At 36.3% G+C, this 26,137-nt stretch overlaps 1 long non-coding RNA gene and 1 other non-coding gene across 2 annotated transcripts in view; one reads left to right on the plus strand and one right to left on the minus strand.

Moving 5' to 3' along the window:
- LOC116746723 overlaps window positions 1-26,137 on the minus strand; it is a 357,871-nt gene that overhangs the window by 18,972 nt on the left and 312,762 nt on the right. The gene's annotated exons all lie outside the window — the stretch shown is intronic.
- Window positions 24,231-24,303, plus strand: TRNAG-CCC. The gene has a single exon. It is a non-coding gene; the product is annotated as a tRNA-Gly (tRNA).

Here is a 26,137-nt window from a genome sequence, read left to right on the forward strand (position 1 = left end):
AAAAATGAAGGTCTGCAGTTTTACTGGCCCAGCAACAGAAGTTTTACTGGATAAACCCTATCTCTGCATGACAGAGAATAGGCAACAGAAGTATCTCTGACAGCTGTTGCATGATGGAGTAGGAAAAAGGTCACTTCCTGCAAATGTTAGGGATTTTAAGAATCCCACAGGCATTGGAGGAATAATTGGACTCAACAAGCAATCAATCATATTTGAAGCATGTGAAGTATATCTAAAGACCAAAGGTCAGGATTTAATGTCCAAATTCACCCAATTGTTCAGATGGTCTGGAAGTAAAAAGATTTAATTTCAGAGACATTTACATGGAGAAATTTACATGGAGTTGAATATAAAATACAGAGGTTTTTTTCTATTTTCCTTTAAAAATCTTTGTAGACAAAGTAATATGATACATTAGAAACTAAAAGATCCTCCCCAAATTTGATGACTTACTATTGAAGTAATTCATATTAACATTAACGTTTTTAACTGATTTTTTTCTTAAGAAGGATTCCCTTTTTTTCAGAAACTAGAGTTTAATAGTATATTGGCTTTAATTGATGTTAATAATTTTAAGAACTAAATTAAAGAAGTAATAAAAATTGATAATATGATAATCACTAGCATCCTACTAAGACATTTAGTTGGCAATTTAATTTTAGATCATCTGGGTTTCTTCTAGATTCATATATTATTAAATGAAGTTTTGCTTAAGCTATTGTAATAAATATTGGGGAAATATGAAAATAAAAACTAGTGTGACTGTGTCCTTCAAGACCCTTAAAATCCTTCATTGAGTGTGGCGGATTCCTAATTGTCCCTAAATATCCTTTGTCCTCTTATTTATTTTTTTAATTGCAACTTCTTATTTTGAAATATGTTGCCTTCCAGAAGTTGCAAAATAGCAGAGAGAGTTCCAGCATATCTTAACTCAGGTTCACCCAATGATCATATTTTATATAAACATAGTACCTGGTCAAAACCGAGAATCCAACATTGGTAACTACTCTTACCTCACGTTCAGGCTTTATATAGATTTCAACAGCTGTTAAATGTACTCTTTTTCTTTCTTTCTTTTGTTTTCTGTGTATAGTTCTTTGAAATCTTATCACAAGGGTAAATTTGCTTGACCATCTTCACACAGTCTCTATTACAATTAGGGTACACAACTCTTTCATCAGCATCAAGACATTCCTTTGTGTTACTCCTTAACAGTCACACCCTCCTCCCTGACCCTAACCTCTGGCAACAACTGACAAGCTGTTCATCGCTATAATTTTGCCATTTCAAGAACATTATATAAACAAAATCATATCATGTGCAGCGTTTTGAGATTGGCTTTTTTTCATTAGGCATAGAGTCGTTGAAATCCTTCTAAATCATGTGTGTATCAATAGTTTGTTTCTTTGTATTTATTGCACCACAGTTTATCTGTTCACCAGTTGAAGGACTTTGGGGTGGCTTCCAGCTTTTGGCTACTACAAATAAAGTGGCTATGAACATCTGTGTATGTGTTCCCATGTGACTATTTTTTCATGTCTCTAGGATAAGTACAAGGAGGGCTGGGTTGTATCATGTGTGTTGTTAGCTTCATAGGAAGCCCCAAACTTCTTTCCAAGACTATGTGATATTTTACATTTCCTTCAACAATGTGTGAGAAATCCAGTTTCTCTGTAACCTTGTTAGCACATGGTAATTTCAGTATTTTAAAATTTTAGCCATTTAAATAGGTATGCAATAGTATCTCATGTTGCTTTAATTTTCATTTCTTTAATGGATGATGGTGAACATCTTTTTTTCATATGCTTATTTGCCATCTCTATACCGTCTTTTGTCTATTTTCTCATTCAGTTGTTTTTTTCTTGAGATTAGAGAATTTTTAAATACATTCTGGACAAAGATTCTGTCTCAGATATATGATTGAAAAATATTTCTGCCAGTTGATGGCTAGCTTTTTTTTTTTTAACATCTTTATTGGAGTGTAATTGCTTTACAATGTTGTGTGAGTTTCTGCTGTACAACAAAGTGAATCAGCTATATGTATCCATATATCCCCATATCCGCTCCCTCTTACCCTCCCTATACCACCCCTCTAGGTGGTCACAAAGCACCGAGCTGATTTCCCTGTGCCATGCAGCTCCTTCCCACTAGCTAGCTATTTTACATTTGGTAGTGTATATATGTCAATGCTTCTCTCTCACTTTGTCCCAGCTTACCCTTCCACCTCCCCATATCCTCAAGTCCATTCTCTACGTCTGCATCTTTATTCCTGTCCTGCCCCTAGGTTTGTCAGAACCCTTTTTTTTCTTTTTTAGATTCCATATATATGTGTTAGCATATAGTATTTGTTTTTCTCTTTCTGATTTACTTCACTCTGTATGACCATCTCTAAGTCCATCCACCTCACTACAAATAACTCAATTTCGTTTCTTTTTATGGATAATATTCCATTGTATATATGTGCCACATCTTCTTTATCCATTCATCTGTCGATGGACACTTAGGTTGCTTCCATGTCCTGGCTATTGTAAATAGAGCTGCAGTGAACATTCTGGTACATGACTCTTTTTTGACTTATGGTTTTCTCAGGGTATATGCCCAGTAGTGGGATTGCTGGGTCATATGGTAGTTCTATTTTTAGTTTTTTAAGGAACCTCCATACTGTTCTCCATAGTGGCTGTATCAAGTTACATTTCCACCAACAGTGCAAGAGGGTTCCCTTTGCTCCACACCCTCTCCAGCATTTATTGTTTGTAGATTTTTGGATGATGGCCATTCTGACCAGTGTGAGATGATACCTCATTGTAGTTTTGATTTGCATTTCTCTAATGATTAGTGATGTTGAGCATCCTTTCATGTGTTTGTTGGCAATCTGTATATCTTCTTTGGAGAAATGTCTGTTTAGGTCTTCTGCTCATTTTTGGATTGGGCTGTTTGTTTTTTTGATATTGAGCTGCATGAGCTGCTTGTATATTTTGGAGATTAATCCTTTGTCAGTTGCTTCATTTGCAAATATTTTCTCCCATTCTGAGGGGTTGTCTTTTTGTCTTGTTTATGGTTTCCTTTGCTGTGCAAAAGCTTTGAAGTATCATTAGGTCCCATTTGTTTATTTTTATTTCCATTTTTCTTGGAGGTGGGTCAAAAAGGATCTTGCTGTGATTTATGTAATAGAGTGTTCTGCCTGTGTTTTCCTCTTGATGGCTAGCTTTTTATCTTCTTAACAGGTTCATACATAGAGCAAAAGTTTTTAAGTTTGATGGTCCGTATTATCAATTTTTGTCTTTTATATATAGATCGTGCCTTTGTGTCATGTCTAAGAACTCTGTGTTCTTAGCATGGGAAAATCTTTTCTTGTATTTTCTTCTAGAAGTTTTCTAGTTTTCCATTTATATAGATCTATGATCCATTTTTAGTTAATATTTGTATAAGATGTGAAGTTTAGGTCTGGTTTTGGAGGGTGGTGTTTGGAGTTTGGTGGGAGAAGTGGCCAAATTTCAGGAGGAAGAAAACTGGTGAGTGAAAAATTTCAACAGTACATAAAGAATAAAGTTTCAAGATAGTGACAGCAGAATAAAGGAGATTGGATGGCAGTCAAAATAGTAGGGGCACATGAAGAATTGAACATATCAGAAGATAGAAAGGAAGGAAGAGTGAAGAAAAAGATTCAGAGAGTGTTCTGAAAGGAAACAAAAATTTTAACAGTTATGTTCAAAGCATCAAAAAATGTCTGGTTCTTAGACTTGCCTGCAATTGGACTGGGCTATGTTGGTTGAGATTTCTCCCCATATATATTATCTGTCATACTTAAAAGATAGCATTCTGGATCTCTTGTTTGCTTATTTGAGATGAGTTATTTCTATATTTTGGATACTAACCCCTTTGCAGATATACGCTTTGCAAATATTTTCTCCCATTCCATAGGCTGCCTTTTTACTTTGTTGATCATTTCTTTTGCTGTGCATCACAGCTTTTTAGTTTGATGTAGTCCCATTTGTTCAGTTTTACTTTATTGCCTTTGTTTTTGGTGTCAGATCTAAAAAATCATTGCCAAGACCTATGTTTTCTTCTAGGAGTTTAACGGTTTCAGGTCTTACATTTAAGTCTTTAATCAATTTTGAGTTAATTTTTGTGAGTGGTGTCTACAACATTTTAATATTTGTAATAAATCTGAACGTATAGCAATATCATCCAAATTTATTAGGGAGGTTAACATGTAATAGTCAAATCTCTAGCATAGGTTAATTTGAATAGTTCTCTTAAGACTTTAAAATTTGTCCTCATAGATCTGACCTCCTAAATGTGGAAAGTAAAGCATAAATGTTAACAAACACTTTTCAAGTATTATTTGAATAGGTTCCAAAATAGCTACAATGCTAGGAAATCGTCCCTAGCAGCTGGACCTGCTTCAGTTTATTTATGCTCTTACTTTGTAAGATTTTTGAATTCGGACTGAATTATGTCGGGGACTAGTTGATATTGACTTTATTGTTGTCTTGCTCACAAATTGAGACCACACTTTTAATGTTGCCAATAGTGTACAGAAGTAGACAACCAAATTTTGGAATGGGTGGTTTCCCTACATTAACTCAAATTGATTTTGTTCTTCCCAATGCTGATAAATATTATCTTGGAATGTAATAATAAAATGGAAATTCTATAAATATGTTTAGTTGAAAATATCCAAAGGATAAACTATAATTCAATGGAATATGTAAAGTTAGAGTTCAGAAATCCAGACATTAGGTTCAAAGTTCCTCTCTGACTATTTGATTACCTTAGTTTTTCTAATATAATTGAGATTCTGCCTTGACTATACAAATGAGCTATGGAAAAGTTGTAAAATTAATATAAACATTTGAAATATTTTCTTTTTGCTCACTTTGCAAAGACTTCCAGTTTAATTCTAAATAAATATCAAGTTTGAGAGGCCGATTTAAGGCAGGTGTATCATTACTTTCTCACACAGTTTTTCAAGTCGGTAAAAAGTATGCAAGAATCTGAATGTTCTCTGCAACAGTAGCTTCAGTTTCCATCAGCCAAGATCCAATTTGTATCAAGGTAAAACTTGCCCCATTAGATCTGTTCAACAAAGCCATTAAACAACTTTTGGTGTTCTTGCTTTTTCACATTTAGGACACCAAACTTTTACAGAGAAAGACTGTTTGAAGCCTTCCTAATTATTTCCATTATTGTACAAGAAGGATTTCTAAGGCTCAGCCTCTCTTGTAATTCTCAAAGTTCTCAGTGCAAATTATATGGCAATCTAAAATGCCTTTCTTCAGCTTTGTGACCTGATTATTATTTAGAGTCTCTCCAGCAGTGAACCTGAAGATCATGCAAATGTGTTCTTTGGGAAAGTCACTGTGTACCTGAAGAATTTGTTTTGTAGGAAGCCAACTCAGATTTATCACCAGTCATGAAAATTCTTTATCAGTGCTTTTCCATAAAGCAGGCCTACTAGTTCCATTTTAGCTCTGACAGAAAGCTGATCAGGAATACTATTATTAAGCCATAAATGCCTATTTTAAAATATGTTGCCTGTGTTACTATACTGTATTATATCATTAATTCATGTAATATTTCCTTTGGTTTTAGTATCTTCTGCGTCATAATCAAAACTGAAATAACTCTGGAAATGTAAAGTGTATAGCATATATCTAAAGTTGAGAATCAGAATAAACCTACAACTTAATTGAGTAAATACATACAAATTTAACTAGACAGGAGTGACCATGTATATTCACGACATGCAGTATTCACAATGCTGAACAGCAATAGTATTTGCCAAGATAGTCACAGTTCCTAGAAGAGTGAGATTAGCTGCAACTATAGACATCCATTAGTCCAATTTTTATTAAACAAAAGACAAAAACAATTTGTTTTTCTTTCCCTTCAAAAACAATTCAACAGGGTAGCTATTTTTTACATCCTAGGATATACTAGTGATCGAATGTCAGTCTGTATTCATAAGGAATGGAGCCAAGTGGGAACAAGGATAAGCAAATAATTCCAATTAGTGAGATAAACTATCAGCTAGGAATTTATTCAGGGTGCTACTGGCACACCTTACCCAGCATTATTTTTCAGGGAAGATGTTGAAGGTCAAGAGATATTCAAGTAAGAGCTAACTAGGCATGAGGTCCTGTAAGAGATGGGGTGCTCCAGTCATAAGGAGCTGTAGGTTGAGGATGGCTCAATGTAGATTTACAGTCCTATCATATCAGACTTAATAAGGAGTTTGGCCTTCATGCTGATGTTAAGATACATCACTGAAGGAGAGTGAGATGATCCCGTTTCAGTTTAGAAAGATCATTGTGGCTCAAGTATAAGGAATTATTTTCTAAGAGAATAATGGAATTAGACCAGTTCAGGTAAAAAATGATACTATCTTACACCATGGTAGTGATGGAGAAGAAAAAAAAATACATAAAGTACATTTATATCTCATCTTATTCTGTTACAACTATTGTTTTATATTAGAGTACACAGATGTTACTTTTAAAATATACTATGATTCTGAGGAGCCATTTACTTACAAATCCTCTCGTATTATTTGTAACAATGTCATATTTATCTCTGAAGCACACATTCTCTGCTGTCATCGTAAATTCCCAGGTTATTTGATCTGATAAAACATTTATCTTTATCTTCCATAACATGACTAAATACTGTCCCCAAAGTCACATGATATTTCATATTTGTGCAAACACGTTTTTCTGCTGAAAGATAAATAAAAATAAAGGCTTAGATATTTGATTTTGCTGATATTAAAAATGATAAAGCAAAAGGAGAAGTAAACAGTTTAAGAAAATGTAAAATGTGTATTGTGAAAACAGACGTATCTGAAAAATGAATTGTTTAAGGGAAATATAGGTATAAGAGGCATGCCTGAGAAATGCAAGAAGAAAGGGGATTAAATAAAAATATAGACTTTTAACTACTGCCTACTCATAACAATACCATGATTTACATCATATTTTATATATGTATATATATATATATATACATATATAGGAATGATGAGATTGTTATTCCAGAAAGCAATATAACCTAGTAGAAAATTTATTAAGTTAGAAAAGGGAAAATGAAGTTCTAATACAGATTTCAGTGCTTCAGGCAAGACTTTGGGCATCAATTTCCATACCTGTAAAATGATCAAACATATCTCATGTGTAAATGTATAAAAATGAAATAATAGAGGCTTCCCTGGTGGCACAGTGGTTGAGAGTCCGCCTGGCGATGCGGGGGACGCGGGTTCGTGCCCCAGTCCGGGAGGATCCCACATGCCGCTGGGAGCGGCTGGGCCCGTGAGCCATGGCCGCTGGGCCTGCACGTCCGGAGCCTGTGCTCTGCAATGGGAGAGGCCACAGCAGCGAGAGGCCCGCGTACCGCCAAAGAAAAAAAAAAAAGAAATAATAGTTTTGAAAATGGTTTTGAGAAAAAATGTGCAAGAGATTTTGTAGTGACTCATTGTAGGGAGTGACTTTTTTTAGGAGTCACAGAAATACAGGGGAAACAAAATTAATTCCAACTAAACCAAAAAGAAAAATTTACTGGAATAGTAGGCTTTTAAGATTATAAAAATAACCAATTATATATGAAAACTATATCTGAACCCATGAAACTTCTATAGAATACAGGAATCCATAAAGTTATATATTTTCAAGTATTGCAGTCAAAATAACTTCCTTAATATTTCTTATGCGTTTCCCATATACATATGCTTCACACATGCTCCTTATTTTTCAGACAAGGGCAGTGTTTTCATTATACATTTACATTGTTATTGTAACTATTTTCTAGGTCTGTCAATAAAATTTGGACTCACACATTGATAAAACATTTGTGCAATTAAATTTTAATTCTCACTAATAATTCTAGCTTTTTGGAATATACAAATCATCTACATTTATTATATTATTGCTGTAACACCTCATACACATCTTGAGACCATTTAGGCCCCAAAAGATGATTTAATATTCGAAGAGTCAAATGTAAATAATTCTGAATTACTAGTCCAAATGGAAGACTGAGATAACTTCTGGAGTTTAAATATGCAAATAATCAAAAATAGATTTCTTACTCTACCCTTCTGCTACTGAATGTTTCTTTAGGTTGCTGTTAGAAGCAGGGTTTACAGTGTTGTGCTTCAGTTTCTGTTTATCCTCCTGTCAAGATGCTCATTAAAAGCAAAACAATAAAAACTCAGTGAGAACTAAGGGTGATAAAGTGCCAGCATAATTTGGAAGCTGGAAAGTGTGCCCTTGAACACATATTCGTTGGCTTAGTGTGTAATGTGTAACATCTCTGTTGGTTTTCTCTCCTCACTGCTGTGTCAAGACACTGATAGCAGTGGGAGCCAGGAGGGCCAGAGACATACCATCACTTGAGTCCAAATCTCCTGCACTTCCACATCTGTTCAGTTATGTAGTTCTATCAATACTGCTATCAGGATAGACTTAGAGAATGAGATCAGCATCAATTCTCCACCAGAAACATAGGTGAATATGATACGAAAACAGAGGTGGCTGTCAGAGTGGACCATGTGTCTTTTTCTAGCTTGACACTTGGTCTCTAGTAATAACCTTGCAGAATGTTGGAGAAATCAAATTTATTGAAGGGATAGGATGGGAAAAGAGAATTACACTATTAGAGAGAAAAGCACTTAAAATTATACATAGGTGCAGCATTCCCAACCTCTGTGCTGTAGATAAGTTAGTCATGGGCTGAGACCTTAGCAGCAGAGTAACCAGGCAGGAGCTAGTGTAGCCTGAGACTCTGGGTCATCGTCACAGGCCATAAGTACCTCCTTTTACCCTAGGGTGTTCTGCAAAAATGCTCATTTTCTGAGACTGTCATAACATCAACAAAAGACGTTTTATTATTTTTTGTTTTCTACATCCCCATATTGCTTGTTAAAAAAACAAAACAAAACGAGAAAACTGGTTACATAAGTTATAGTGCCTTCATAGCATACCCTGGAATACAAACAGGGATGAAAACATTATTGAAGCGGCTCTGTATAAGGATATAGAAAGCATGTCAAAATATATCTTTAGAAAGCTAAAATGTACATGCATGCAGCAGTGCCATGTCTGTAAAATTAAGCAAGCACATAAAACACCAAAAGCTAATTTATAATATAAAACAAAACACTCAGCTGTACACAGTATATGACTTTTGCCAAAGTTTGTAAATTAATACTTTCCAGAGAGTCTTTCAGAGAATATACTCAGTTCCCATCCTCAATCCCCTGCCTTCGGGAATGCTTTTTTCTAACTTCTGCCTCAGATTTTCCAGCCTCTACGAGGACAATCTACTCCCTGCAACCAAGGCCAGACTTACTCCCAATAGAAATCCCTCACTTGAACAGGTATCACAAGGTCTGGGTTATCATTCTAGAAGGCCCCCTGGTGGTAGATGTGGGGGAAGGCTTCTAATAGGTAATTTTGTGGTTACTTCATATCCCTCCAAATAATATGTGTGGTGCGGGGAGATGGTTTTGACACACCTGATTTCACAGAAACATGTAAGTTCTAAGAATCACCTAGAAACCGGATTGTCATAGACAGGTTAAACACTGACTTGAGACACTAGGTAAGATAAAAATAACAGAAAATAAGACACAGTGGTCTTGGCAAGCAAGCCCTCTGTGACTCAGAAATCAGTTAGGTAAACTGCAGTGATCAGCTGGTATTACAGGAATCAATCAGTCTCCTCCAGGGTGGGGTCATGCTCCTGATGTAGCATTATATAAGTGAAAAAAGTAATGACTAGGCTTCCTTTGCCATCAATTCCCAATCCCGTTCAAGGAAGAATACTTATATCTCCAAATTACTGCAATGAAGTCACATTAAATACATCTGCTCTCTAGAACTTTCTGATGTGACACTATAAAAAGTAGTTGGGTTGCCCATATAAGAATGAAGAAAATAAGTGGCTATAACTAGGATACGACTTATGTCATAACAGTACATGAAGCAGATGGAGTACAAATCTTAGCCTTTCTGCTTTTCAGTTCTTAGAAGCCAGTTTGGACTGATCCCAGTGCAGGAGAAGTTGTCCTACATTGAACATCATCACCCATCTCCTCCCCAAGTATCATCCTGCCCAAACTAAAACTCCACTCATCACATATATGCTGCCAAGGGAAAGTGAAAACTGGAAACTTATAAGTGTTCCCCAATATTAACGTGCCTGAACAATCATATTTAATCAGTTCTCAGATCTATTGTTCTCTCTACCAAAAAGAATGTTCTATTGTAACTGTTTTGATTATGAACTTGCTTCTACTCAAAAAGTTCTATTATTACGAGAAAATGCTTGAAAATGGCAGAATTTGTGGTGAAGTAGGGAGGCCTTGATAGTGTGCTCTAAGTTTTGTAAAAAATAGTATAACATGTTAAAACTTGTCCTAATAGACACTGCGAGATCACTTAGATACCATTTTAATTTAAGGACTGTGTGTGGCTTTCCCACAGCTCCAGTGCCATTTCTAGTAAAATGAGATTTTCATGAAAGGCATTAAAAATCATGTTGCATTTAAATAGTGATATTGTTTCAATCTTTCATCAGGCTGGGTCATTTGCATTTAGAAATTTTGACATTCATATAGAACATTTTGTATCAAAAATGTCTACATTTGCTTCAATTCCAGAAATGAACTACTTTTCCATGCAAGTAGAGTTTCTCTCAAGCCAGCTAAGGTAATCACACATCTTCCTTTATTCTTTAAGACCACTGTGCCCCGAAACAGCTCCCCTGAAAGTCTGACATAGTTATAGAAAGATCCATAAAATGTCTTATTAAGGGATTTAACCTCACTATCATTAATATGTAAATATGCATTTCCCTTGGGTTTAGAAATTAACCTATTATGCTTTTCCTGATACAGAAGGAGGTAGTCTGGAGAGATCTGAAAGAAATGCAAAGGCACAGTTAATTTATTAACAGAGTTCTCAGGACAGATTGAGGGAGAAAAGCAGCTACAGTTAAGCTTTCATTTAATGCAAGGCTAGCACAAGGACATTTGTGCCTAGAGGTAGAAGTAAGGAAATAGATCTGTAATAATTTTGCTGCTGATCTAATCTAAACACATGCTTTATTAAAGTGTCCATCTGAAAAATTCACATTTCCTATAATAATAATTTACATCTATATTATTTTTTATATTACAAAGCAATTTTACATATATTATGTCACTGAACTCTCACAATATTGTTTGTTAGAACAGGTTTTAGCTGTTTAACAATGAGGAAATGGAGCTTAAGTGACCTGCCGTAGTTACATACATATTAAGTTGAAGAACAGGGTCATGCACCCTATGTCTACTGAGTTATTTAAGTATCATGCTATTGTCTTAGGAAAAAAACTTGCTTTATGATCCTATAAAAAACATTTTGATACTCTGATACATAAGATTCGTTAGTATGGTCATATACCAAATTTCTTTCAGTGTAGAGCAACTAAATTGAGAAGAGTAAGAATAATATAATTTAAATTCCTAAAGGCAACATTTAGTAAATATCTAATAGAAATCAGATATACTATTCAAATCAACATGTACACACACAAACAGCCTAGATTTTAAGATATACAAGTAGAGAATTGAAAAGTATATCTTCCACCTGCTGCTTGTTGCCAGCCAAAGAATCCCAGCCGATCACATCTCCCTAGAGAAGATATCTCAGCATGATTTCTTTTTGTTTTCCTGTCTTTTATGTTTTACCACAAATGATTTCATCCTACACATGTCAGTTTCAGCCTTTCTCATATCACATAACCACACACACACACACACACACACCTTCATTCCATATCAGCACAGAAAGATCTACCTTACTCATTTTAATGGCTGTGAGAATGTATAATAATTGAGTTGACCAGATGGACATTTAAGTTATTTCCAAATGAATCTTCTTGTACAGACATCATTTAGATGGTGTGTGAGTATGTCCATTGGACAGATTCCTAGAAGAGGAATTATTAGGCCAAAGGAATTATGCATTTTCAATTTTGAGAAATACTGCCAAATTGCCTCTAAAATGGTTGTATAATTCTATATTTCCACTAGCAGTGCATGCGAGTGCATGTTTTCCTCGCACCCTCATGAATATATTGTGCCATTAGTTTTTAAAAACTATACTAATATATTTATAACATGTCATAAAACTGAGGTTTAATTTGTATAACTGAGGTTGAGATTTTCCCCACATGCATCTGGTTTTCCCAATTGTTCACTGGACTGTTGGTCTTTTCCCAGCTGATTCGTATGAATGCTGGACATATTAAGAATATCAACTCCTTAACTGTTAAAAAGAGTTATCATTTTTTCCAAATTCTAATTTTTTTTTTGCGGTATGCGGGCCTCTCACCGCTGTGGCCTCTCCCGCCGCGGAGCACAGGCTCCGGACGCGCAGGCCCAGCGGCCATGGCTCATAGGCCCAGCCACTCCGCAGCATGTGGGATCCTCCCAGACCGGGGCACAAATCCATGTTCCCTGCATCGGCAGGTGGACTCTCAACCACTGCGCCACCAGGGAAGCCCCCAAATTCTAATTTATCTTTTGTTTTGCTTGTAGAATTATTTTATATGTTGATTTTTGTATTTTTATATTTTATTTCTTATATATTTTTGAACTTTTTGTCATTAAAACAAGGCTTCTCCAATACTGTAAAACTTCTTCCACAATTTCTTTTAGTTTAATATTTTGTATTTAATATCTGTAATTTATTTTGGTGTAAAGAGTGAGGTATGTATCTCACTTTATTTTTTTTCAGGTGGTTATTATTTATTTTAATCCACCTTATAAAATCAACCAGTTTCTGTCACTTGAAATGCCACCATCATTGTGTAATAAATTCCCGTACATTAACAACATTTTACTAACTAATAAAATTACATCACAGTTCCTCTCTCCCTTTCCATCTTTCTATCTATTATCAGTCTAATATTTTGTATTGCTCTTTTAAAGGTATTCCTTACATAAAAATAATTATGTTTATTTAGGTATGCATGTTTATACTTATTTATAGTGTTGATACCACATAAAGCTTTGGGATCAAAATATACTAAATTATTTTGGGATTAAATTCAACAAAATATAATTATGTTCCTCTGCCCACTTCCCCAAAATGTTAATATAGTTTAAAATAAATATGAAACAATATATACCTTATGAATTAAAATAAGAAAATCACTTTTTAAACAGATGATAAACAGGTTTATTATTTTATATTCAGTTATTATAGGTTAATACTTCATTTCACTTCAAACTTTCTAAGATCTAAAGCAAGAAAGGAAACATGCTGAATGTGTAAGTATTATTTTATGATGAAGGAAGTGTTTTTTCCTAGCAATTAATTCTAAGTAGAATACGGGACCCATACAAGGGATGCAAAATAATATAAATAAGTTAACCAAACCTTTCCAAAAAAGAGATGTTCAGAAATATTTCCAAATGGATCATTTTTATGTTTCTCCTATACGTAAGTTGAGCAATGAATATTAAAGAATGCATCAACGAACATATTTCTTCAGGCAAGGAGGTAGCATTACTAGCCATGTCACTTACTGATAATAAAAAGACAGTATCCCCTTTAGACTTTGTTACTGAAAAGAAAATAATGCGATCATCTTTAAATATAAAATTGTGATGACATTCAAAGGGTCTATGATGTTAGTTGATGATTTAAAATGTAAAATCATCAGCTGTTCTTCATCAGTCAAAGGGTAATTTTATTTCTACAGAGTGGGCTATTGTCCTGCCTCTGGTACTTTCTCAAAGATTAACTGAATTTTCTTGCACAAATATTTAATTTGATTACCAGAATATAAAAGAAACAATTTTGTCTAACAAAGTTGTCTAACAACTTTTGTTTTGGAGAGTTTGTCATTAGCTGTCTTTTACTGGCTACCTATAAGGTGATACCTAGTGTAGCATTGTATTTTGAATTGAGCTTTGTCTTTGTAAGTCTATTAATGTTAAGTATAAAATGTGTCACTAGGCAGATGCATGAATTGTGCTGTTGGAAAACTTAGTATCTCCTATTTAAATTTGGAAGGTTATCTGAGAAATTCAACTTTTAATTTTTTTTTCATGGCTAATATTGAACTATACAGGCATTGGAAAACAGGTCTAATTGATTTTTTATTAATTAATTAATTTTATTTTTTGGCTGCGTTGGGTCTTTGTTGCTGCGCGTGGGCTTTCTCTAGTTGTGGTGAGCAGGGGCTACTCTTCGTTGTGGTGCGCAGGGTTTTCATTGAAGTGGCTTCTCTTGCTGCGGAGCACGGGCTCTAGGTGCACAGCCTTCAGTAGTTGTGGTACATGGACTTAGTAGTTGTGGCTCGCGGGCTCTAGAGCACAGGCTCAGTAGTTGTGGCACACGAGCTTAGCTGCTCCGCAGCATGTGGGATCTACCCGGACCAGGGCTCGAACCCATTTCCTCTGCATTGGCAGGCGGATTCTTAACCACTGCACCACCAGGGAAGTCCCAGGTCTAAATGTTTCTAAGACTATTTCTGATTCTAAACAGTAAATTCATGTCTTTGACACAAAGAAGGATACTTTGTTCTCATTTCCAGTAAAAGACAGCTTCCATGTCATCTAATAGCTACCTTAAAGGATCCAACTATAGTTAAGGTATAGGAGATGTAGGTTACATTCCTTTGATCACCATGGTTTGGAATTAGAATTTTATTTGTTAAAATATTTCCTTATGCTTCTTCTAGCTGCCCAACCAGGAAGTAGATGGTGTTAAAACAGTTGTGGTCTTGCATATTTACTGAGCTGGTACAGTGTTATGGTAGATGATTTCTATCTGTGGCTTTGTAATTTTGTGACAATACATTTTCCCTTTAAAAAAAAAAACAACTGTACTTATATTCCCCTCTAAGGTAATTCTATCTGTGTAGTTATATCATAGAAAGTACATTTGACGAGATTTGGAGGACTCTTTTAGAATAGACCCCAACATATTCTTGCAGTGCAGATACCTTGGGAGACAAGTTAGTAAAAATGAAATAATTATAGTCCAAAGACAATGTGAATTTCTGTATCAAATCAAAGCATATCAATAATTCTCAACATAGAATAAAAGAGAGGAGAGAGATTTATATATAAAGAAAATAATCAGATTTTTAAATTCCAATTTAGTTATCTGAATGGTCTGCCTGTATCGATTGTGTTCAGCTACTTAAAATGTGTAATTCTACCCCAAAGGTAATTAGTCCCTATAATTTACTTAAACAATGTACTTTTAATCAAGATTTCATTCTCACTTGATGTTCCTGAAATAATGTGGAAAGTAAAATGGAAAATTAGAACACTTATTCCACATGGAGCAATGTAGGAGACACTAAATAAAAGACTTCAAAGGCCCTTTTATATAACTAATTACTTTGAATGAAACAGATTTCAAATGTGAGAGACATATAAATGGAGATGCAGAAAAATGTTTTGTTTCTATTGTTTATAATGACAAACAGAGAAGAGATTTTAAACAAAAAGGAATAAAATACTTTAGAAAAATACAGAGTACTAAGAAGTAATTGAAAACAGCTTTGCTTATCCTTGAGAGTTATTTGGTAGGGCTTTCAATCTGAGGTGAGAAAGTAAGAGATTGGCAGGATGAGGCACAGGCGGGTGGGGTGACTGGTGGGATGACTGGCATCTACAATTCATGGCATATTCCAGTGCAGGATTAATACTGAAATGTAATGGAGCTTTACTTTACCAGCACGTACTATAGGGTAGTATTGATTTAAAGTTACTTTATCTGACTTACTTCACTCTGTATGACACACTCTAGGTCCATCCACCTCACTACAAATAACTCAATTTCGTTTTTTATGGCTGAGTAATATTCCAAGTATATATGTGCCACATCTTCTTTATCCATTCATCTGTTGATGGACACTTAGGTTGCTTCCATGTCCTGGCTATTGTAAATAGAGTTGTAATGAAAATTTTGGTACATGAGTCTTTTTGAATGATGGTTTTCTCAGGGTATATGCCCAGTAGTGGGATTGCTGGGTCGTATGTTAGTTCTATTTTTAGTTTTTTAAGGAACCTCCATACTGTTCTCCATAGTGGCTATATCAAATTACATTCCCACCAACAGTGCAAGAGTGTTCCCTTTTCTCCACACCCTCTCCAGTATTTATTGTTTCTAGATTTTTTGATGATGGCCATTGTGACCAGTGTGAGATGATATCTCATTGTAGTTTTGATTTGCATTGCTCTAATGATTAATGATGTTGAGCATTCTTTCATGTGTCTGTTGGCAATCTGTATATCTTCTTTGGAGAAATGTCTGTTTAGGTCTTCTGCCCACTTTTGGATTGGGTTGTTTGTTTTTTTGATATTGAGCTGCATGAGCTGCTTGTATATTTTGGAGATTAATCCTTTGTCACTTGCTTCGTTTGCAAATATTTTCTCCCATTCTGAGGGTTGTCTTTTCGTCTTGTTTATGGTTTCCTTTGCTGTGCAAAAGCTTTTAAGTTTCATTAGGTCCCATTTGTTTATTTTTATTTCCATTTCTCTAGGAGGTGGGTCAAAAAGGATCTTGCTGTGATTTATGTCATAGAGTATTCTGCCTATGTTTTCCTCTAAGAGTTTGATAGTGTCTGGCCTTACATTTAGGTCTTTAATCCATTTTGAGCTTATTTTTGTGTATGGTGTTAGGGAGTGTTCTAATTTCATTCTTTTACATGTAGCTGTCCAGTTTTCCCAGCACCACTTATTGAAGAGGCTGTCTTTTCTCCATTCTATATTCTTGCCTCCTTTATCAAAGATAAGGTGACCATATGTGCGTGGGTTTATCTCTGGGCTTTCTATCCTGTTCCATTGATCTATATTTCTGTTTTTGTGCCAGTACCATACTGTCTTGATTACTGTAGCTTTGTAGTATAGTCAGAAGTCAGGGAGCCTGATTCCTCCAGCTCCTTTTTTCGTTCTCAGTATTGCTTTGGCCATTCGGGGTCTTTTGTGTTTCCATACAAATTGTGAAATTTTTTGTTCTAGTTCTGTGAAAAATGCCAGTGGTAGTTTGATAGGGATTGCATTGAATCTGTAGATTGCTTTGGGTAGTAGAGTCATTTTCACAATGTTGATTCTTCCAATCCAAGAACATGGTATATCTCTCCATATATTTGTATCATGTTTAATTTCTTTCATCAGTGTCTTATAGTTTTCTGCATACAGGTCATACAGAGTGAAGTAAGTCAGGAAGAGAAAAACAAATACCATATGCTAACACATATATATGGAATCTAAGAAAAAAAAAAAGGTCATGAAGAACCTAGGGGTAAGATTGGAATAAAGACACAGACCTACTAGAGCATGGACTTGAGGATATGGGGAGGGGGAAGGGTAAGCTGTGACAAAGTGAGAGAGTGGCATGGACATATATACGCTACCAAACGTAAAATAGATAGCTACTGGGAAGTAGCCACATAGCACAGGGAGATCAGCTAGGTGGTTTGTGACCACGTCGAGGGGTGGGATAGGGAGGGTAGGAGGGAGGGAGACGCAAGAGGGAAGAGATGCGGGAACATATGTATATGTATAGCTGACTCACTTTGTTATAAAGCAGAAACTAACACACCATTGTAAAGCAATTATACTTCAATAACGATATTAAAAAATAAATAAAGTTACTTTAACTCAGGTCCATGTTAAGGTAGATAATAAGTAGTACAGAAAAACCTTACTGGGTAGTATGTTCTTGGATGATAACCATGGAGTAGTTTACCTATTTTTTGGCCACAAGGCCTCTCAACTCTGAAAAGGTGTGGCTGGTGGTCACTGCTTGCTTCTAAGCAAGTTCATTGCTTCTACTCAATTTACCAATTAAATCTGATCTTTCTTTGGGATCAAATAAGTGAGCTGTTGGTAATAAATAAAAATACTGACCAGGGGATCGATGGATAGCCAATGAAGAGAAGAGATTACCTGAAAAAAACTGAAAGAGGGACTTCCCTGGTGGCTCAGTGGTTAAGAATCCGCCTGCCAATGCAGGGGACACGGACCCTAGTCCAGGAAGATCCCACATGCCATGGTGCAGCTAAGCCCGTGCAACACAACTACTGAGCCTGTGCTCTAGAGACTGCGAGCCACAACTACTGAGCCCGTGTACCACAACTACTGAAGCCTGCGCTTCGCAACAAGAGAAGCCACCGCAATAAGAAGCCTGTGCACCGCAACGAAGAGTAGCCTCCACTTGCGGCAACTAGAGAAAGCCCGTGCGCAGCAGCAAAGACCCAGTGCAGCCAAAAATAAATTAAGTAAAAAAAAAAACAGAAAGAAAATACAAAGATAGTGAGTATGTCTAAGAAGTTACTTATACTTCATGAAATAACTGCTTCTTAAAATCTGTAACTGTCTGAAATAAGAGGGATGCCTTTCTGTGTGACTTTGAGGTATCTTTTTATAAATCACAGCCTGCTTTATGTGTCCCTAAGAACACGTACTTTGGTAATTAAATGTGGCAGTAGGACTATATAAATGGGAAATATTTTCATAGTTAATGATTAGTTTACAAAAGTAATGATTATATTTTAATTACTTTTTGTGTGAATTTCCCATATTTTAGCTTTAAGTGGGATATGTGTGTGTGTGTGTGTCTGTGTGTGTGTGTATCAGTGCTTTTTTGTGATGTACGAAAATCATTTGGTATGAAGCGTCTGGTTACTGTCCATATTTTTGTAGCATTAAATCTTAGCCAATCACTGAAGCCAATAGCTGGCAGTTACCACATCACCTTTTAAGTTTAGAGCACTTCTTCATATGCTGGAGGGTCTCAAAATAACCACAGTTTTCAGTTGGATCCAGAAGATTTACAGAGGCCCTCACTTTAAACAGGTAGATGCCAGAATTTCAAAAATCATACGTGGACAGTCAAGTGTTTTTCTCAGTTTGCTACATAAGTCAGCCGCAGGCTAAACAGTCCAATCTTTTTATGTTACAAACATTTTCTAAACTGGACTCTTGAGAGTGGAAGAAATCACTGCTAGTAAGGATGCTGGGACACAGACATCGTGAGGGCTTATCTCAGGCTAACTAGAACTTGAAACCACCTTACTTATCAGGGAACTAGTTGTCTGCTTCTGTTTTGAGAACTTAAATATTGGCTTTGATATTTATATTGATCTTTGAAGCAGGAAATTTACCGCATGCCAGTTTCTTTGGATGAAATGTAGATTCACCATTTAGAATCACGTCTCATGCTTTCACACCGTATGTCCTACCAACGTCCTGTCCGCTTTTTTATGTTGGTTGATAGATAGAAAACCCAAAACAACATGTTTTTACTAATATTTTAAATAAGAGACTTGAAACAAGGTAATAGGACCTCCAAAAAGCCAGGCCTTAAAAAGCATAAAATTGCAAGTTGCTTTGTTGTTGGTTTTCATCACTAAAATAGTGTTGATGATAAGGTTTGCTGTCATTTTGCGGGTGAATGTTACATGCCAAGTGTCGTGCTATGTGCTTTTCATATATTAACTTCATCTTTCCAACAGCACTGTGAATCGTCCACATTTGCTTTATTTTACAAAAAAGAAAAGTCAGGCATAGATATGGTTAATTAATTTGCCAAAGTAGCCCAGCTAGTCACCCAGTGGAAGCTTATGCATTCATATTGGGATACAATTCCAAACTCCATGCTCTTTTCAGTAAACTACACCACCTTCTTGTAATCTTCATTAGAAATACTGTGATTCCTTCTGACACAGCAGTATGGTCTGCCTTGTTTCCATGGCTGAGCTTTATATTAGGGAATTAGTGAGGACACACATGGGGTCATCAGGAAGCAAAACATGATGGGCATTTGCTGGTGCATGAAAAAGAAGAAAGAATGTCCACATTACTGCCAACATAATAAAGCCCCATGTAGCTAATCTACAGCAAATAATATTGACAGGAGACAATAAATCATGGAAATTGATGTGGGATTGGAAGATAAGAAATTCTTAGTAGTTGCTTTGACTACCTGAAATTATCATGGAGTTTTGACATTGAACATTGTTTTACACTGTTTAATCTTGTTTAAAGCATAAAAGAGGACAGCACTAAAAACTTCTCTTGAGAAGTAGCTGAGTTTTGAAGCTTTGCTACTTAGAATTGGTAACAGTGGAAGATACAGGGTTGGGAAAGTTGAGATTTGTATGTGAGCGGAGTAAAGAGAACTGAGCTTTGGGATAAGCTAAAAGGTGAGACCACAAGAGGGAGCTAGCGAGGTGATGGAGGGCTTGGCCTAACATGCCAACTTCAGCAGGTCCAGCAGTTTGAAGGACAACTTCCAAGGACACTACACAGGAAAAAGGATAGCACAACTCAGTGCCTACAGATTTGGTGATGGTTTGGTCACGAGTTCTGAGATTCAGAGGTAAAATCAATACTGCTGCACTCGGCAGTGATGTGTTCTGACACATGACCAACAGCAGAAGAACTTTTAGATAGAAAAGAGATGAGTCTGGCCCATGGCTATTAATAGCCAAGGAATGGTTGAAAGTAAAAGCATTTTTATAAATCAGTAAGAAACAACAAATTTCGGTCAAATGTTCTTTGAATGCATATTAAACATGCATTACATTCTCAAATGGCTACTTGGACCAGGCAATTAATATATGAATAAAGTGAGCCAAGGTAAGAAAAATAGCAATTGCTGGCATTTATGGTCAACTGATGTCTACTAGTCACGGCTAAAAGAGTGGTCATTACACCCAGAAGATTTCTGTCTTGTAAGATCTGGATTCCGTGTTGCCAAATAGTATAATTTTTCAAAAGAAGCCAGGTTACTATATGAAATTTCCTGAATTTTTTTTTTTTTTTTTGCGGTACACGGACCTCTCACTGTTGTGGCCTCTCCCGTTGCGGAGCACAGGCTCCGAACGTACAGGCTCAGTGGCCATGGCTCACGGGCCCAGCCGCTCCACGGCATGTGGGATCTTTCCGGACCGGGGCATGGGTAGGCGGACTCCCAACCACTGCGCCAGCAGGGAAGCCCCAAATTTCCTGATTTTTACATGTGAAATTATTCAGTTAAAATATATTGCAGAGATAAAAACAGAACACTACGACCCACAACAATCATTGCAATAGAAATACATTTGCTGAATGAATTTGGCTCATAGGCTGCCAGTTTAAGACTTCTGATCAAATTTTTGATATCTTTGGGAGACCGGGTAAGGGAGGATTCAATCTGAAAGGAGCCGTGGCGCCACAAAACATGGCGTTTTGTACAAGAATGTATAGACTTCAAAGTGACTGAGTCCAAGTGTGCACTCAGAATACAGCCCAAGGGAGAAAGAAAACCTATAAGAAAACACATTAAGGTTACTACACATAGAAGGAAAAATCACTCGTTTGCTATCATGAAGACATATACGCACAGGATTGCTATCTTTAAGACCAAATCAGCCTGTAAAACTAAATCAGAAAGAGTAAATAAAAAGAACAGAAACAGAAATAAGAGAAATATAACAATTTTTCAATTTCTTATCAGACAAGGATTAGAAACCCAGTGATAATGACAAAGCAAAAGATAAAACAACTTCCATATGTATCATATAGCAAATGTGGGTATTAGTCACAGTTTCACATTAAACAGCAGATTTTATAGATGTATTTGCTGCAATAAAATTTGCTTAATCTTAGCACTGGTTGTGATTTATGTTTTGTTTAGGTAAATTCCTGAGCTCTCTGTGCCTAAATTTATTAATTAATAAAAATTACAGTAATAGTTTAGCTCATGTGCTTGCTTTGAGAAATAGATAAATGTAGTATTATGTTTTAAAACCATATTAGGCATTATAAATATTTAATGTCTACTGGTGATTTTATTTTTGGAGAACATAGCAAGTGCCATATGAGAAATTAAGTATAGCTATTGAAGTATAGCTTCTTTTGTGTCAGTGACAAAAGAAGATTAGTCTTTTCTCTGGGAGGTTGGAATTAGCCTTGCTGAAAATATCATTGCATACCAAATTAGGCTATAGATTGTATTTCTGTCAGTGAATGTTTCCCTTGGTTGTTGTCTGAGTAAAACAAATTGGATGTAGGCTCAAGGTACATCATTCAGGTACCTTCTTTCAACAGTAATTAGGGTCTTACTACTTGAAACCAGATAATTCTTTTTTTTTTTTTTTTTTTTTTTTGCGGTATGTGGGCCTCTCACTGTTGTGGCCTCTCCTGTTGCGGAGCATAGGCTCCGGATGCGCAGGCTCAGTGGCCATGGCTCACGGGCCCAGCCACTCTGCGGCATGTGGGATCTTCCCGCACCGGGACACGAACCCGTGTGCCCTGCATCGGCAGGCGGACTCTCAACCACTGCGCCACCAGGGAAGCCCCAGATAATTATATTTAATATAATCTTAAAAGAGGCTCCAAGGATTGTTTTCCATTGTTGAATGTGTAAGAAATGGAACAAACTGACTTTCCTGACCACTGAAGTTAAAGAGAACTAAGAACAGAAAAGAATGATGAATCTAAAATTAGTCTCATAAGACTGATGGGGATGAAATTTAATTTTATCCATTTATTCTTAAAGAGCCCTCAAGGGACTTTTGTCCAACAAAAGTGGTGCATGGCACATGGTACGATGTTCCATCCAAAGATCCATCCAAAGATCGGTGTTGGTCTCCAGCACCAGTGACTCATTCAGTGACCAGCCTAGCCTGTCTCTACACCAGACTTCCAACCAAATGAGAGCCAGACACACTCATCCCCTTGGCTCCAGTTCACTCAGAAAGAAAATCGTATGTCTGGGTATCACACTGTACTCAATGCCAGGATAAACAGGACATCACTCCCAACTCAAAATGAGACTCAGTAATGTCTGACCCAAACCAGGCTGGCTGTAATAGGTAAATAAATTCACTACTGGTCTAGGAACTAGGTTAGTTGATACACAAAGGTTTTAGGAGTAACATTATAAAACTAGAACAGAAGAGGTATTGAAGGGAAAAAACGGGGTTGGGAATTAATAAATGGGCAGATATTGCTAATGATCAAGAAGAAAAATTCTAGTAATTTTCAGAAGTGATCAATCTTCCCTATTTCAAGTATTTCTAGAAACTGAATCTGGATGAAGTTTGGAACATGCTTTACACCATAAAATGCATATAGTTAATTTATTTTTATTATGATTTCTCTATTGTTTAGTGTAAGAAAGTCTTGCTAAATCACTCCACTAGTGTCTAATTAAGTCACATTCCATGATATGTTTTAGTCTCTATCCTACCAAGAGAAATAAAATGAAAAAAATTTTTGGATCAAATAAAAACTATTTTAATTATTTTAAACTTCACTCTACCAATTTCTAAAATGAGTTCACAAATTTATATACAACTTATTTCAGTGGCCACTGTAGCTTTAGCTTATTTTATTTAAAAATATTTATTTTATTTTAAATTAATTAATTTTGATTTTAATTAATATTTAAAGATGTTCATCTTTAAAGATACTTAAATATGGGCTTCCCTGGTGGCGCAGTGGTTGAGAGTCTGCCTGCCGATGCAGGGGACACGGGTTCGTGCCCCGGTCTGGGAGGATCCCACATGCTGCGGAGCGGCTGGGCCCGTGAGCCATGACTGCTGAGCCTGCGTGTCCGGAGCCTGTGCTCCACAACGGGAGAGGCCACAACAGTTAGAGGCCCACGTACCACAAAAAAAACCAAAATAAAACAAAACAAAACAAAAAAAGATACTTAAATATACCAGTGCTCATATTTCCTTTCTTTACATAGGTATTTCAGACACATTTCTCTGCATTGAAATGACCCTTTAAATTTTGAGCACATAAACTGTTATTTTGTGCTTTCAAAACTTGGCATACTTTAGCTGAATATTTCTCAAGCAGTAAGCCTGTCACACATGTACTGGGACACCTCACGGATAAAAGCATGATGCTCTGTGAGGGATAATGCCCAAGAATGTAAGGCTTATAAGAGTATGGACTTGGTCTGTCTTGTTCTCTGTTGTTAATCTCTCTCATGGAGATTAAGGCTTATTTCACAGTTAGTTCTCAAAAATACATGTTGAATAAATGAATCAGTGTTCCTCTCTATATATTTTTTCGATCTAAAAAATATCTCAAGCATAAGGGTGATGACAGTAAGCACTGAAATCCGGTTGGAGAGGCCTCTAATAGAGGTCAGTAAACATCGGTCTCTTTTACTTACTATGAACGTATAGTCAAAATAGTATTTAAGAATGAGGTAGGTACTTCCCTGATAGTCCAGTGGTTAAGACTCCTCACTCCCAATTGAGGGGGCCCAGGTTCGATCCCTGGTCAGGGAACTAGATCCCGCGTGCAGCAACTAAGGATCCTGCATGCCTCAACTAAGACCCGGCGCAGCCAAATAAGTAAATAAATATTAAAAAAAAAAAAATGAGGTAAACCTTGACTGTCCGCTGAGCTTGGCCCTGTCAGTATTTTTAGGTGACTGAGATGTCTTCAGACCTAATGTGCTCTAAAAGTTATTAATACGTTGCAGTGGTATACGCCACCTATTGATAACTTTGACATCTTCATCATTCACAACACTGTTGCCTAGGCTACCAAGATCTGTATACTTTCAGTGTGTTTTGAAGGTGACAACAGTTTGAAGACTATGGAAAATAAATACATATATTTGGGAGAGAAAGATAATCCTAAGTTTAGATATATGAGACAGTTCAATATTTCTCACCAATAGCATTTCCTGATTGTCTCTAATTCCTGCCCAGCTTGAAGTTCCTTAATGTATTTGCTTAGACAGTGGTGAGGCACTTGCCTTCAGACATATTTAGCAAGTACCATAACTTTTACTCTCTTAGCATAATGTTAGTTCCATGTGTAGTTAAAAAAAAGTGCATAATGTAGTCTGTTTTTATGAAGATCACAATTTTGTTTACTACAAGGAAAAATTAGAGATAGCTGTACTTGGTAAAAATGTACTAGAAATTACGAAAACTCGTATCAGTACTCTGAAACCTCAGAGCAGTATTATATGGTTAGGGTCTAAATCTCGAGTCACTTTTCTAAAGATGTCTTTAGTTGGCAAAGCTAGGTAGTTGTATTATGTAAAGTCTCCTTGGTCTACTATTTCTGGGTTAAATTGAGAGTGATATTACTGTTGGAAAGAGAAAAATACTCCCCATCCCCCCAAAACTCAAGTGCCTTTAACCTAAACTAATGCCTAAAACCTAAACTAGATCCTCAGTAAATGTGAAGTCTAGACTTCTACTGCTCTCGTAGTTGTTTCCACAGAGTTTAACAAAAATTATTTTTCATTTCATGTGTTAGCTTTGTCTATTGATTTAAATTATCATTGAGGAAATAGCCAACAGGTACATAAAAGATGTTCAGTATCATTAATCATCAGGGAAGTGCAAATCAAACCACAATGAGATATCACCTCACACCTGTTAGAATGGCTGTCATTAAAAAGATGAGATTAGAAGTGTCATCTAGGATGGCTGTCATTAAAAAGATGAGATTAGAAGTGTCATCTAGGATGTGGAGAAAAGGGAACACTTGTGGGAATTGTGTAAGCCACTGTGGAAAACAGTATGGAGGTTCATCAAAAAATTATAAATGGAATTATGATCCAGGAATTCCACTTCTGGGTATATATATATATATATATATATATATATATATATATATATATCCAAAGGAAATGAAAAGATATCTCAAAATATCTGCACTCCCATGTTCATAGCAGAATTATTCATAATAGGCAAGAGTGGAAATAACCTAAGTGTTCATTTATGGACGAATGTGTCACCAATCAGTGTCCTTGGCCTCCTTAATCAATAGAAATTGATAGGAGGATAGACGAGAAATTCAGGCAAGGCTTTATTGGGACTCCCGCTGCCGTGCAAGGGAGTGACAACAAGTAACAGGTGCTCACTCCCTGAGGGGGTGAGGGGAGGGGTGTGTCCAGGAGTCTGGTCGGAGGGGGGACTTGGGTGGTCTGCCCACCCCTTGGTGGTGGCGTGTGCAGGGGGTGCGCAGTTGCCTGCTTGTGCTCCTGACTCCTCAGAAGTGGCATTTGGGTTTTTGGTCTTTTTGTATCTTGTTGTTCATAATTTGTCCCAACTGCACATGCATGCAGTTATTTTTAATCCCTTATAGTTTCTTTGTATT

Source organism: Phocoena sinus, chromosome 21 (assembly GCF_008692025.1).
Source record: "Phocoena sinus isolate mPhoSin1 chromosome 21, mPhoSin1.pri, whole genome shotgun sequence".
Lineage (NCBI taxonomy): Eukaryota > Metazoa > Chordata > Mammalia > Artiodactyla > Phocoenidae > Phocoena > Phocoena sinus.